The sequence below is a fragment of the Pan troglodytes genome, chromosome 13, assembly GCF_028858775.2.
Source record: "Pan troglodytes isolate AG18354 chromosome 13, NHGRI_mPanTro3-v2.0_pri, whole genome shotgun sequence".
Taxonomy (NCBI): domain Eukaryota; kingdom Metazoa; phylum Chordata; class Mammalia; order Primates; family Hominidae; genus Pan; species Pan troglodytes.
In genome coordinates this window covers 68,122,136-68,138,585 of record NC_072411.2, presented here as the reverse complement: position 1 = coordinate 68,138,585, position 16,450 = coordinate 68,122,136, and the positions used below count along the sequence as shown (strand labels likewise).

The window sequence follows — 16,450 nt, the reverse complement described above, 5'->3', positions numbered from 1 at the left end:
TGTTTTTGTAGAAATATGCTTGAAGCATATAATAATTTAAATAATTCTTTTATTTCTTATGCAAGTCCCAAACTCCTATTCTAAACTCATATATACTATGAGTATTGAACTACTTATATATACTATGATTAAGCACTGCTTTTCAAAGTAATTCTGAATGCATTTTTTCTTCAAATTATTACTGTTAGCTGTTTTTACTTATTCAATGTCTGAGAAATTTGATTACTTCTCCTTTTATCATTTTGAGGTATTCTTTTTTGTTTGTTTGTTTTAGACGGAGTTTCGCTCTTGTTTCCCAGGCTGCTGGAGTGCAATGAAGCAATCTCGGCTCACTGCAACCTCCACTTCCTGGGTTCAAGCAATTCTCCTGTCTCAGCCCCCCAAGTGGCGGGGACTACAAGCATGCGCCACCATGCCCGGCTAATTTTTTGTATTTTTAGTAGAGATGGGGTTTCATCATGTTGACCAGGCTGGTCTTGAACTCCTGACTTCAGGTGATTCACCTGTTTCGATCTTCCAAAGTTACAGGCGTGAGCCACCGCGCCTAGCTCATTTTGAGGCATTCTTTGGTCTTTGCTTGAGTCTAATTATTAGAAAATTATTCAAGTACTATATTTTATAGTTATGGAATGCATTGATATTATAGAAAACAGAATATTTAGAAAAGCATAAAGAAGAAAATAATATTTGTGATCTCATAATCTATGTGATTTTTCCCATAATAATAAAATATTGCTTTTAACATGTTAATATTTTGCTCTAAACCATTTCTCTTCCTGTTTGAATAATGGGATTCCTATGGTGTTTTCAATTTTGTAGCACATATTACATCTTAAACATTTTTTAATGCCATGAGAATAGTTCAAAAGTATAATATTAATGGCTTCATAATATTTCCTTGTAGTTTTACATTTATTTAATTATTCTGATAATCATGGAAATTTTATTTCATTTTAGTTGCATCATTACTTTTGAAGTAAATTTAAATAACACATTAAAAATACCAAGCATTTTACATTTTTATTAATAGCCAAAAGATCATCTGTTGTATAAACAGAGCCCAAAACTTAGGGTTTTCTTGATTAAGGAAAACAGAAGGCCAACAAAGTCCATGCAGTACACACAAGATATAGTCAATTAACACTTAAATCTGAAGGAAACAATTCCAGTGCATGGTTTCTTGCACTGGGCTTGTTCTCTTTCTTTTTGATTCTCCCTTCTGGTCCTCACTGGGAGTAGGAATCACACAAAGAGCTTGGCTCACTACTTTCATTCACTCTCTCCTTCTCTCATCATTTGTTCAAAATGAACCCATTTGGGCTAGTTCTTTAATACTCTCAGATGTTTTCCTGCTTTCAGAAACAGGCACAAAATAATTTATATATTAACATTGAACAACTCTCTGAAAATCATTGCATTGTTTAACTAATTTCTGATTTTTCTACCATTTTACAGCAGAAAACAACTTTCTTCTTAGAGTTCTTGATACAAACTTTTTAAGAAATTTAAAATATACATTAAAATCTGTCTTTGATGAGCATACTAAATAATATGATAGCTGGAAGGGAGGTAAGGAAGTGGTAACAGTTTTAAAGTTCTTATTTATTTTTCAAATATGAATAGTTACAGGTTTGTTATTATCTAAGAAAGAGAATTATTAATATTCTCCATGAGATCCAAGGATCACATTATATCTCAAACCAAGGTAACATTAGAGTGTGAAAAACAATTTTAATTATCATTTTATCAATTTTAAAAATTTTTGTATATTTGTGGGGTACAAGTGCAATTTTGCTACATTGATATATTGCATTTTGGTGAAGTTACGGCCTTCAGTGCATCCATCACTGGAGCAATGTGCATTGTATCCACCAAGCAACCTCCTATCATCCACCCACCTTGCACCTACTACCCTTCCAAGTCTCCATTGTGTTTTATCTTAAAGTGTAGTAATTCTTGCCCTCTAGCAATAACCTTGGTGTATGCATCTAATTCTCAGAGGGTAATCTACAATTTCAAAACTTTAAAAGTAGCTGTTTAAAATTATAGCACACCTGTTATTTTATTTTATATTTATGATTAGTATATATATCGGTTGTTCAAGCTAAAAGACAAATGACAGGAAACATTTTAATCAATAGCATTCTTTTAGCTATTATGGTAATATTCATATTTATTGGGCCTTAGAGTAAAACAGTCAGGAAGTTGGTCAGAGCAAGAAATAATTTTCTCATTCTTTTTTCATTTACTAGTCATTCATTTAACAATATGTATTGAGAACCTAGTATATTTAATACTAGGTGCCAAGATATCTACTCTTAAGTACTTAGATTCTAAATTTAAAAAAAAGCCAAGTACTACTGTTTTAACCACACCACTTCTGACATCAAATATGTGGGTTGTTTTGTTTTTGTTTTTGTTTTTCCCTCACCACTCAATTGTCTGACAGCCAGTTGAGTGTCCCACAATTCAATTCAATAATAACTTGGCATTATCCTCAGATACCACAAGTCAATGGCTCAGTCTCACAAAACTGCCCCACTTCAAACATCAGTTGCAAGACCCAGGCCTCTGGAACTTCTGACTGACCAGCTATAAATCCTCCAGTTCAATAATGTGCTACAACAGCTCACAGAATTTAAGAGCTTACTATTTCCAGTTTATTGTAAAGGAACAGCCTGGAAGAGACATATAGCAGAAAGTATAGGGTAGGAGAAGCTATCCAAACTCCATAATTTAGAGTTTTTATGGAGGTCTCATTATGTAGGCATAATTGATTAAATCATTGACCATTGGTGATTAGCTTAATCTTCAACCCCTAGCCCATCCCTTGCAGATGCAGGTCTTTCTAGTGACTAGCCTCAATCCTGAAGCTATGTAGGGGCCCTCAGCCACTTGTCATCTCATTAGCATACAAAAAGGCACTCCAGAGATTCCAAAGATTATAGAAGCTCTTATGTCAGAAAATGGAACTAAGGCCAAATATAAGAAAGATGCTGCTATCACCAATATTAATCAGGAAATAACAAGGGTTATAGGAGCTCTGTGCCAGGCAGCAAGGACTAAGACCAAATACAGGCACACCTCAGAGATATTACACATTTGGTTCCAGCCCACCACAAAAAAGCCAATATTGCAATAAAGTGAGTCACACAAGTGTTTTGATTTCCCAGTGCATATAAAAGTTATGTTTACACCATACTATAGTCTATTAGGTATGTGATAGTATTATGTTGAAAAAAAGTGCATACCTTAATTTAAAAATACTTTATTGCTAAAAAATGCTAACAGTCATCTGAGCCTTCAGTGAGTCATATAATCTTTTTGCTGGTGGAGAGTCTCGCTTTGATGTTGATGGATGCTGACTGATCAGGGTGGTAGTTGCTGAAGGTTGAGATGACTGTGACAATTTCTTACAATAAAACAACAATGAAGTTTGCCACGTTGATTGATCTTCCTTTCACAAAAGATTCCTCTGTAGCATGTGATGCTGTTTGATAGCATTTTACCCACAGTATAACTTGTTTCAAAATTGGAGTCAATGCTTTCAAGCCCTGCCACTGCTTTATCAAATAAATTTATGTAATATCTAAATCCTTTTTTGTCATTTCAACAATGTCCTCAGCATCTTCACCAGGAGTAGGTTCTATTTCAAGAAATCACTTTCTTTGCTCGTCTATAAGAAGCAACTCCTCCTCTCTTAAGGTTTTATCATGACATTGCAGCAATTCAGTCACATCTTCAGGCTGCATTCTAATTCTAGTTCTCTTGCTATTTCTGCCACATTTACAGTTACTTCTTCCACTGAATCTTGTACCCCTCAAAGTCATCCATGAAAGTTGGAATCGATTTCTTCCAAACTCCTGTTCATATGGATATTTTTACCTCCTCCCATGAATCACAAATGTTCTTAATGGGATCTAGGATGGTGAATTTTATCCAGATGATTTTCAATTTACTTTGCTCAGATCCATCAGAGGAATCACTCTCTATAGCAGCTATAGTCTTATAAAATGTATGTCTTAAATAATAAGACTTGAAAATAAAAATTATTCCTTAATCCATGAGCTGCAGAGTGCGTGTTGTGCTATCAGGCATGAAAATAACATTAATCTCCTTGTACATCTCCATCAGAGCTCTTTGCAACATTGTCAGTCAGCAGTAATATTTTGAATGGAATCTTTTTTTTTTTTTTTTCTGAGCAGTAGGTCTCAATAGCAGGCTTAAAACATTCAATAAAGCATGCTGTAAACAGATGTGCTGCCATTCAGGCTTTGCTGTTCTACTTATAGAGCACAAGCAGGAGTATATTTAGCATACTTCTTAAGGGCCCTAGGATTTTTTTGACTAGTAAATGAAAATTGGCTTCAACTTAAGGTCACTGGTGACATTAGCTCCTAACAAGAGACTGAACCTATTCTGTGAAGCTTTAAAGCCAAGCATTGACTTCTCCTCTCTAGCTATGAAAGTCCTAGATGGCATCTTCTTTTAATATAAGGCTGTTTCATCTACATTGAAAATCTGTTGTTTAGTGTAGTCACCTTCATCAATGATTGTATTAGTCTGTTCTCACCCTACTAATAAAGACATACCCGAGACTGGCTAATTTATAAAGGAAAGCAGTTTAAGGGACTCACAGTTCCACATGGCTAGGGAGGCCTCAAACAATCATGGTGGAAGATGAAGGAGGAGCAAAGGGATGTTTTACATGGTGGCAAGCAAAGAAAGTTTGTGTAGAGCAACTCCCCTTTATAAAACCATCAGATCTCCTGAGACTTATTCACTACCACAAGATCAGCATGAGAAGGACCTGCCCCCATGATTCAATTACCTCCCACTGGGTTCCTCCCATGACATGTGGGAATTATGGGAGCTACAATTCAAGATGAGATTTGGGTGGGGACATAGCCAAACCATATCAATGATCTTAGCTAGATCTTCTGGATAACTTGCTGCAGCTTCTACACCAGTACCTACTGCTTAACCTTGCACTTTAATTTTATGGAGGCAGCTTCTTTCCTTAAACCTCATAAACCAAACTCTGCTAACTTCAAACTTTTCTTCTGTAGCTTTCTTACCTCTCTCAGCCTTCACAGAGTTCAAGAGAGTTAGAGCCTTGCTCTGAATTAGGCTTTGGCTCAAGGGAATGTTATGGCTGGTTCAATCTTTTGTTCAGACTTTCTTCATATCAGCAATAAAGCCATTTTACTTTCTTATCATTTTTGTGTTCACTGGAGTAGCACTTTTAATTTCCTTCAAGAATATTTAAGAATATTTCTTTTTCATTCACAACTCGGCTAACTGTTTGGTTCATGAGGCCTAGCATTTGGCCTATCTAGGTTTCAATATGTCTTCCTCACAAAGCTTAATTATTTCTAGCTTTTAATTTAAAATGAGAAACATGCAATTCTTCCTTTGACTTGAACACTTAAAGGCCATTGTAGGGATTAAAAAAAAGTTTTTTTTATTTGTATGGCTACATAGTAGGTGTATACCTTTATGGGTTACATGAGATGTTTTGATACAGGCGTATCATATGCAATAATCACATGAGAGTAAATGGGGTATGTGTCCCCTCAAGCATTTATCATTACTTTGTGTTACAAACATTCCAATTATACTCTTTTAGCTATTTTTCAATATAGAATAAATTGTTGACTGTGATAACTGTTGTGTTACTAGATCTTATTCTATTTAACGACATTTCTGGATCTTATTCTATCTAACTACATTTTTATACCCATTAATCATTCCCACCTCCCCACCACCCACATTGTAGGGTTATTGATTGGAATAATTTCAATATTCTTGTGTCTCAAGGAACTGGGAAGCCCAAGGAGAGGAAGAGAGACGGGAACAGCATGTTGGTGGAGCAGTCAGAGCAGACGTAACACCAATTAAGTTCACTCTTATTTGGGTGCAGTTCTTGCCATCCCCAAGCAATTACTAAAGTGACATTAAATATTACTGATCACAGGTCACCATAACAGATATAATAATAGTGAAAAAGTTTGAAATATTGCAAGAATTACCAAAATGTGACACAGATACACGAAGTGAGCACATGCTGTTGGAAAAATGGCACCAAAATTGACTTGCTGGATGTAGGGTTGCCACAAACTTTCAATTTGTGAAAAACTGTATCTGTGAAGCACAATAAAGCAAAGTACAATATGTCAAGGTATGTATGTATATACTTCTTATGATAAGACCACACCAAGTATATAAAATATTTTCTAAAGATGGCACTTGTTACTTCTTTGAGACTCTCAATGTGTTGCATACTATGTTTAAGCTTCAAATTACTGATCTTAAGGAAATCAATGTTCTTATCTATCTGTACTGTTATCTTGATGTAAATTCAGTAGTGTACCTAGTTAGTCAGAGTAGGATCCAAAATTCCAACCTAAATTTTGAAACATAGATTTTTCTTTATTATAACGCCCAACATAACACCAAGAGTAGTTAATAAGCATACTAAGATGAACAATTATTCTTGACTTTAGGCAAAAAGAAAATTATTAAAAGATGTATTTATTAAATGCTGTAATTTTTGTTATTATTTCTGTAAAGTTCTAAACTCCTTGAAATCCTATAGAAGAGAAAAGAATAAAAAATTGTCAAGGCATTCTGATTCAAACAGAAAAAGAAGGGAATCAAATAATTATCACTGCTTACATGATTATCATTGTAGTTTTAGCTCCTTGTTAGTTCAGTGCTTTTTTGTATATTTATAGAGTTGTGCAGCAATCATTACAATCTCATTTTAGAACATTTCCATTGAGCTAAAAAGAAACTTGATGCCCACTTGTAGTCACTCTCTATTCCCACTCCCAGTCCTAGGCAATCACTATTTGCTGTCTCTGTACATTTGCTTATTCTAGATATTTTATATGAATAGAATCATGCAATGTGTCATCTTTTGTGACTTTCTTCTTTCACTTAACATAATATCTTTGAGATTCACTCACCTAACAGCATGTTTCAGTATTCATTCGTTTTAATTGACCAGTCATACTCCCTTATATGGATATACCACATTTTGTTTATCCATTTACCAGCTAATGGACATTTGGGTGCTTTCCACTTTTGGGCTATTATTAATAAGGCTGCTATGAACATGTCCATATAAGTCTTCATATGGATACATGTTTTCATTTACCTTGATTAGATACCTAGGAATGAATTACTGGGTCATATAATGAATCTATGTTTAACATTGTAAGACACTGCCAGTGTATTTCCAAATGGCTGTACCATTTTACATTCCTACTAACAATATATGAGGGTTCCAGTTTCTCTATATCCTTCCCAACACTTGTGATTATCTGTTTTTTTATTATTATTATAGTCATTCCAGTGTGTGTGACGTGATGTCTCATTGGGTTTTTTATTTGCATTTCCTTCATGATTAATGATGTTGAGCATCTGATGTGCTCGTTGATTAGTCATTTATCTTCTTTGGACAAGTATCTACCCAAATCTTCTGCCTATTTTTATAGTTAGGTTCTTTGGGCTTTTTATTATTGACTTGTAAGAGTTTTAAAATATATATATATATATATGCCAGATACAATCGCTTATCAGATATATGATTTGCAAATACGTTCTTTCAATCTGTGGGTTGTCTTCATTTTTTGATGTTGTCTTTTGAAGGGCAAATGATTTTTTATGAAGTACAATTTATCAATGTTCTCTTTTGACCACTTATGCATTTGGTGTTGCAGCCAAGAAATTATTACCTTATCTATGTGCACCATAATTACTCATATTTTTAAAGAATTATAGTTTTAGTTCTTACGTTTAAATTTATGATTAATTTTGAATTAATCTTTGTACATTGTTATACACAGTTTCAAATCCTTCCTTTTGCATGTGGATATCTGGTTTTTCTAGTACTAGTTGCTGAAATGATTATTCTTTCCCAATTAAATTATGTTAGCACCCAAAGCTGAATTGATAAAAATTGTTAGCCAAGTTGTGTTCTCTTCTTATTTATTCAAGAATGGTTCAGAATAAGAACTATTGCTACTTTACATGTGTCAGATATCTAAATATTAAGAAAAATATGTGATCACTATAAAATTCATACTTTCCAGTAAATTACATTTACCATACAATGTTCAATACTGTAACATATTCTGTATTTTAACTTTTGATTTTTTTTTATAACTGTTGAATTTTGAACTATCGTGTTTTGTAACCTCTCACTCTTAGGTGTTGTTATTCCAAATATTTTATTAATTAATTCAGCAACTATTGTGTGACTGTTATGGGTAAAGTACTTTGCATGATACAGTGAAGAATGCAAAGGTAAATGCTGCTCTCAAGGTGCTTATGGACTAAAGCAAAAAACAAAACATATTCACAAGCAAATATACTGGGAGGTAGAAGTCAGTCGTCAAGTAACACCAGAGTTGCAGATAAATGCTTATGTGAATTCGAAGATTACTTGCTTTTTGTTTCAGAAAAGTACTAGTGGATGAAGAGATCAACAGCCTATATGACAGCAAATTTGGTTCCATGTTGGTCTATACAAGTAGTTAAGGGCAAAGAATAAGCAGTAAGTTTCTGATGAATATAAATAAAATGTATGTAGCTGTTAAGAAGTATAGTCTGTGATTTAAAAAAAAACATGAATAATAATATTCATGTACAAGACATGACAGTTACCAGTGTATTGCCTCTTAGCTCTCTTTGGTAGCTAACCAGAAATAGTGTATTGGGCACTTAAAGCATTTTTCTTAGACCGTGAGCATAACGTTACTCTTTGTCAGTAGAGGGCAGTGAAGGGTCACTGCAGGAGGAAGGGGCTTCTCTTCCTGGTTCTAATGCTACATTTTGATTTTACTTCGATCATTAGCAATGTGGACCATTAGCAATGGACCACTGGCAACGTGCTTGTGTAATGACATCTGGTGGTGTTTTTCCCCAGCCACATGCCCAGATGGGGCAGTCTGTTGGTGACTTCACAGCCTCTATATAAGGGCCTAGTGACCACTTTGCCACAGTTCTCCCAACACTGACACCGCACACTGCCAACACAGACACATCCTCACTTCAGTGCCGCACTCCTTCTGAAGGCCCACCCACCAACCTTAGCTCACCTGTGCCCTAAAGAATTGTTTCTGCTTGCCCAACAGTGGCCCAACTGTGGACCAGAGCTCTGGCCAGGACACCCCAGCAAACTATTCTGCTGTAGAGAAAGAGGGCTTCCACCACACTTTTCCCAATGAAGTTTGGACCCCAACCTTGGGATGGGAAATCCTTCCAGTTCACTCTTCTTTGAGTCCTCTACCTTAGCTCCAGGATACCCTTTAGATTCTCTTACATCTTTATAGTTACTCTCCTATCAGTACTTAATAATTCTTCATATATTAAACTTTCTCTCTTTAAATTAGCATGTGGTTTATGTATCTTTTTTTGTTTGTTTTTGTTTTGAGACGGAGTCTCGCTCTGTCGCCCAGGCTGGAGCACAGTGGCGCAATCTGGGCTCACTGCAAGCTCCGCTTTCCGGGTTCACGCCATTCTCCTGCCTTAGCCTCCTGAGTAGCTGGGACTACAGGCACTTGCCACCCAGCCCGGCTCATTTTTTGTATTTTTAGTAGAGACGGGTTTTCACCGTGTTAGCCAGGATGGTCTCGATCTCCTGACCTCGTGATCCACCCGCCTCGGCCTCCCAAAGTGCTGGGATTACAGGCGTGAGCCACCGCGCCCGGCCCGGTTTCTGTATCTTGATTGTGTCCCAGACTGATACCTGTTGCCACAAGTTATTTTGCTCAGTTAATATTACTGATTTTCAAATGCTTCAGTTTATAGGGGTAAAGACAATTTCTTGATGCTATCCCTGAAAAGGAATTGGACAAGTTTAACTTATGTCATCTTCTCATGGGCTTCATGGAAAATAGCCTTTTTCACTAGTGAATATTGGATATGCTCTAGCATTTCCACTGAGAAATAAAAATTAGGCATTCGTTCAAAAAATTGTGTTTGATCCTATTTCTAATCCAAATGCTTTGATTATTATTGAGTTATTCATATAGTAGATTTTCTAAGGATTAATTGTTTTTGGCCAAGATAAACCAAATGTGGTAGATGTAAACTATTTTCATATGGCCAAATACGTGATGATTATTTTAATATAAAGGGTTTCATTGAAGCATAACTACAATGTAAAGGGTTTCACTGAAGCATAACTACATATGTAGAAGTTTTAATGTGTATGAGGTCTGTAATTCATAAAATTGTTGGTTGATTCTTTCTGTTTCACTTCTATTGGCAAAGGTTTAATTTACATTCAGGCCTGGTGGTAACCCTGTTAATAACCAAATTCATTCTCTCATTTTAAACTTATAACTTGGCAAAAGGGAAACCCTTGATGAAGTTGTTTTTAAACTTTTATGAATGATTCTTTTTAACCTTTTTAAACTCTGAAACCTTTTAAAAGTGAAAATATTCATCACTTTCTAAAGAGTATCCACTTTGTAAGGTCCAGGTACACCAAGCAAATATGTATAAAACATTAAATTAAGAAAACTTCACACTTTTTCCTCTATAGCAAAAATCCTAAGGAGTAAGACATATGATATAAGCTATTTCCCCTAGGACTTCACTGAGGTTATTTGAAACATATCAGAAGCTGAGAAATTACATCATTTCTTTTGCTATTTTTATTCCTTGAGGAAATAACTTTTTTCAGGACCATGATACCAATTCTTTTCTTCTTTACAAGCATTCCTGTGCTTTCTTACAACAGCATACTGGCAACACAAAGTAGCCAAATCGGCTCTAAGACAAATGTCTGTGAAGGCTGTTGGCTGAGAAATATCATTTGGCGGTCTCATAGTCTCATACATAAAATGTACCTTAATTTTTTTATTTTTTTGAGACAAGATCTGGCTCTGTCACGCAGGTTGGAGTGCAGTGGTGCCACCTCGGCTCATGCAGCCTCCACTTCCCAGGCTCAAGCAATCCCCCCACCTCAGCCTTCCAAGTAGCTGGAACTACACAAACGCACCACCATGCCTGGTTAATTTTTGTATTTTTTGTAGAGATGGGGTTTTGCCATGTTGCCCAGGCTGGTGTCGAGCTTGTAAGCTCAAGCAATACACCTGCCTCAGCCTTCCAAAGTGATGGGATTACAGATGTGAGCCACCATGCCCAGCCCCATTTACTTTTTAAACCACCACAATCATTATTATATCGTAGCACTCTAGGTTCACAGAGGTGATTAGGGACAACTATGTTGGTAAGTCAATGAACTCTCTTCTGTTCTTACCTTACTAGATTATGCTGTAACATTAGACAATGTTCATCATTATCTCTTTCTTACTCTCTCTTCCCTGTTACTTCTTCTAGAAAATGGGTCTTTGTTTGTATTCTGCAAAGATTAAAGTTGAATTCTAACAATGAAAGCATTCATTTTGACTAAAGTCTAGTTCCATAATTTTTCTTAGAAAGTATTGGCAAATCTGTTTATGTCTCTTTTCAATTATTTTTCCTACTATCTCTATATACCACCAATAAAATTAACTAACTAAATTTAGTTTTATTTCAAATCACTCAGTGGTTCTTTTATTCAAAAGATATTAATAAGTATAGTGTCAGGCACTATGCCATGAACAGAGATACATTTCCCGGAAATTGATATAATGGAAAGAAACTAGGGCTAGAGTCAGACAAATCAGCTCTAGCTATACACTGCTCTAGCTATACACAGTATCACTTTAATTAGCTACATTTTTTCTGACTTTTATTGCTTCATCTGTAAAATAGTGATAATAATATATATTTTCACGTTGTATGGTAAAGTCTAAAGTTATGTTCACCAATACATAATGCAGTTCTTGGCACTGGGTAGATGCTTTTAAACACTATTAGTGTTCTTTATGGTATTTTTTCTGAGTGACTAAAAGATCATATTAATTTTACATGCCTCACATGTCCTCAGTCCTTTACCTTTATCTTCCTGGTGAATTTCCTTTTATTTTACAAAACCCATTTCAGCTCTCACCTACTTAGGAAGCTTCTCTTAACATTTTTCCCCCTCATCATATCCCAAAAGAAGTGATTATATCCTCTTCTGTGCTTCCTCCGTGTCTCAAAGATAACTTATTGTTATACTTCCTCAGTATTTATTTATTTATTTAAGACAGAGTCTTGCTTTGTCACCCAGGCTGGAGTGCAGTGGTGCGAACTCAGCTCACTGCAACCTCCACCTCCCAGGTTCAAGTGATTCTCCTGCCTCAGCCTCCCGAGTAGCTGGGACCACAGGTGCCTGCCACCATGCCCGGCTAAATTTTGTGTTTTCAGTAAAGACCAGGTTTTGCCATGTTGGCCAGACTGGTCTTGAGCTCCTGGCCTCAGGTGATCCGCCCTCCTTGGCTTCCCAAAGTTCTCGGATTACAGGCATGACCCACCGCGCCCAGCCTACTTCCTCAATATTATAATCTATTGCTATTCAACTGTGTCTGGCCTAACAGACCGTCTGCTCCTCTAGAACAGAAATCGTTATATATATATATATATATCTCCCAAATCTAAAGTCAGGCTTGAAATCTAGTAGGCAGCTCAAAAACGATTTATTCTTAAACAGAATTGAACCATGCCTTAAGGTACAAAAGTTGTGCATTATCCACAAAATAGCTCGAATATTACTGAAACTTTGTTGAATGGTATTTTCTCTGAAGCACCCATGTTACTTCAAAGGACATGCTTTTGTTCTTATTTATGGCTGTGTAATGTTCCCCAGTGTATATGTACCACATTTTCTTTATCCAGTCAGCCATTAATGGACATCTAGGTTGATTGCATGCCATTGCTATTGTGAATACTGCTGCAATGAACATATGCGTGCATGTGTCTTTTTGGTAGAATGATTTATAGTCCTTTGGATATATACCCAGTATTGGGATTGCTGGGTCAAATGGTAGTTCTGTTTTCATTTATTCTGAGAAATCTTCAAACTGCTTTCCACAGTGGCTGAACTAATATCCATTCTCACCACCAGTGTATAAGTGTTCCCTTTTCGCCACAACCTTGCCAACATCTGTTATTTTCTGACTTTTTTTTTTTTTTTTTTTTTGAGATGTAATCTTACTCTGTCGCCCAGGCTGGAATGGAGTGCAGTGGCGCGATCTCGGCTCACTCCAAGCTCCGCCTCCTGGGTTCACGCCATTCTCCTGCCTCAGCCTCCTGAGTAGCTGGGACTACAGGCGCCCACCACCACACCCGGCTAATTTTTTGTATTTTTAGTAGAAATGGGGTTTCACCGTGTTAGCCAGGATGGTCTCGATCTCCTGACCTTGTGATCCGCCCGCCTCAACCTCCCAAAGTGCTGGGATTGCAGGCGTGAGTCACCGCGCCCCGCCCATGACTTTTTAAAAATAGTCATTCTGACTGGTGTGAGATGGTATCTCATTGTGGTTTTGATTTTCATTTCTCTAATGATTCATGATGTTGAGCATTTTTTCATATGCTTGTTGGTCACGTGTATGTATTCTTTTGAGAACTGTCTTTTTAATTCTTTGCCCATTTTTAAATGGGGTTGTTTTTCACTTGTTGATTTGTGTAAGTTCCTTATAGATACTGGATATTAGACCTTCATCATATGCATGGTTTGCAAATATTTTCTCCCATTCTGCTGGTTGTCTGTTTACTCTATTGATAGTTTTGTTTTTGTTGTGCAGATGCTCTTTATTTTAATTAGGTTCCACTTGTCTATTTTTGGTTTTGTTGCAATTGCTTTTGGAGACTTTGTCATGAAATCTTTGCCAAGGCCTTAATTGAGGTATTTCTTAGTTTTCTTCTAGGGTTTAGAGTTTTAGGTCTTACATTTAAGTCTTTAATCCATCTTGAACTGATTTTTGTATATGGTGAAAGGAAGGGGTCCAGTTTCAATCTTCTGCGTATGGTTAGCCAGTTATCCCAGCACAGTTTATTTAACAGGGAGTCTTTTCTGCCTTGCTTGCTATTATCGATTGTGTTCAAGATCAGAACGTTGTATGTGTGTGACTTTATTTCTGGGTTCTCTCTTCTGTTTCATTGGTCTATGTGTCTGTTTTTGTTTTTGTTTTTAATTATACTTTAAGTTTTAGGGTACATGTGCACATTGTGCAGGTTAGTTACATATGTATACATGTGCCATGCTGGTGCGCTGCACCCACTAACTCGTCATCTAGCATTAGGTATATCTCCAAATGCTATCCCTACTCCCTCCCCCTACCCCACCACAGTCCCCAGAGTGTGATATTCCCCTTCCTGTGTCCATGTGATCTCATTGTTCAATTCCCACCTATGAGTGAGAATATGCGGTGTTTGGTTTTTTGTTCTTGCGATAGTTTACTGAGAATGATGATTTCCAATTTCATCCATGTCCCTACAAAGGACATGAACTCATCATTTTTTATGGCTGCATAGTATTCCATAGTGTATACGTGCCACATTTTCTTAATCCAGTCTATCATTGTTGGACATTTGGGTTGGTTCCAAGTCTTTGCTATTGTGAATAATGCCGCAATAAACATACGTGTGCATGTGTCTTTATAGCAGCATGATTTATAGTCCTTTGGGTATATAGCCAGTAATGGGATGGCTGGGTCAAATGGTATTTCTAGTTCTAGATCCCTGAGGAATCGCCACACTGACTTCCACAATGGTTGAACTAGTTTACAGTCCCACCAACAGTGTAAAAGTGTTCCTATTTCTCCACATCCTCTCCAGCACCTGTTGTTTCCTGACTTTTTAATGATTGCCATTCTAACTGGTGTGAGATGGTATCTCATTGTGGTTTTGATTTGCATTTCTCTGATGGCCAGTGATGATGAGCATTTTTTCATGTGTTTTTTGGCTGCATAAATGTCTTCTTTTGAGAAGTGGCTGTTCATGTCCTTCGCCCACTTTTTGATGGGGTTGTTTGTTTTTTTCTTGTAAATTTGTTTGAGTTCATTGTAGATTCTGGATATTAGCCCTTTGTCAGATTAGTAGGTTGTGAAAATTTTCTCCCATTTTGTAGGTTGCCTGTTCACTCTGATGGTAGTTTCTTTTGATGTGCAGAAGCTCTTTAGTTTAATTAGATCCCATTTGTCAATTTTGTCTTTTGTTGCCATTGCTTTTGGTGTTTTGGACATGAAGTCCTTGCCCACGCCTATGTCCTGAATGGTAATGCCTAGGTTTTCTTCTAGGGTTTTTATGGTTTTAGGTCTAATGTTTAAATCTTTAATCCATCTTGAATTGATTTTTGTATAAGGTGTAAGGAAGGGATCCAGTTTCAGCTTTCTACATATGGCTAGCCAGTTTTCCCAGCACCATTTATTAAATAGGGAATCCTTTCCCCATTGCTTGTTTTTCTCAGGTTTGTCAAAGATCAGATAGTTGTAGATATGCAGAGTTATTTCTGAGGGCTCTGTTCTGTTCCATTGATCTATATCTCTGTTTTGGTACCAGTACCATGCTGTTTGGGTTACTGTAGCCTTGTAGTATAGTTTGAAGTCAGGTAGTGTGATGCCTCCAGCTTTGTTCTTTTGGCTTAGGATTGACTTGGCAATGCGGGCTCTTTTTTGGTTCCATATGAACTTTAAAGTAGTTTTTTCCAATTCTGTGAAGAAAGTCATTGGTAGCTTGATGGGGATGGCATTGAATCTGTAAATTACCTTGGGCAGTATGGCCATTTTCACGATATTGATTCTTCCTACCCATGAGCATGGAATGTTCTTCCATTTGTTTGTATCCTCTTTTATTTCCTTGAGCAGTGGTTTGTAGTTCTCCTTGAAGAGGTCCTTCACATCCCTTGTAAGTTGGATTCCTAGGTATTTTATTCTCTTTTAAGCAATTGTGAATGGGAGTTCACTCATGATTTGGCTCTCTGTTTGTCTGTTGTTGGTGTATAAGAATGCTTGTGATTTTTGTACATTGATTTTGTATCCTGAGACTTTGCTGAAGTTGCTTATCAGCTTAAGGAGATTTTGGGCTGAGACAATGGGGTTTTCTAGATATAAAATCATGTCATCTGCAAACAGGGACAATTTGACTTCCTCTTTTCCTAATTGAATACTCTTTATTTCCTTCTCCTGCCTAATTGCCCTGGCCAGACCTTCCAACACTATGTTGAATAGGAGTGGTGAGAGAGGGCATCCCTGTCTTGTGCCAGTTTTCAAAGGGAATGCTTCCAGTTTTTGCCCATTCAGTATGATATTGGCTGTGGGTTTGTCATAGATAGCTCTTATTATTTTGAGATACGTCCCATCAATACCTAATTTATTGAGAGTTTTTAGCATGAAGGGTTGTTGAATTTTGTCAAAGGCTTTTTCTGCATCTATTGAGATAATCATGTGGTTTTTGTCTTTGCCTCTGTTTATATGCTGGATTACATTTATTGATTTGTGTATATTGAACCAGCCTTGCATCCCAGGGATGAAGCCCACTTGATCATGGTGGATAAGCTGTTTTTGTG

The 16,450-nt window shown here is 36.6% G+C and overlaps 1 protein-coding gene and 1 long non-coding RNA gene across 9 annotated transcripts in view; one reads left to right on the top strand and one right to left on the bottom strand.

Moving 5' to 3' along the window:
- Window positions 1–16,450, top strand: part of SCN1A (sodium voltage-gated channel alpha subunit 1) — a 139,918-nt gene that overhangs the window by 12,340 nt on the left and 111,128 nt on the right. The window lies entirely within an intron of this gene.
- LOC107973643 (uncharacterized) overlaps window positions 5,443–16,450 on the bottom strand; it is a 156,880-nt gene continuing 145,872 nt past the window's right edge. For 2 of the 3 annotated variants that reach the window (XR_010150122.1, XR_010150123.1), the window contains exon 9: window positions 10,840–11,380. This is a non-coding gene — a long non-coding RNA (uncharacterized LOC107973643). Of the gene's footprint in view, window positions 6,145–10,839; window positions 11,381–16,450 lie in introns of those variants that run through there. The other variant, XR_008546812.2, reaches the window with a different exon arrangement.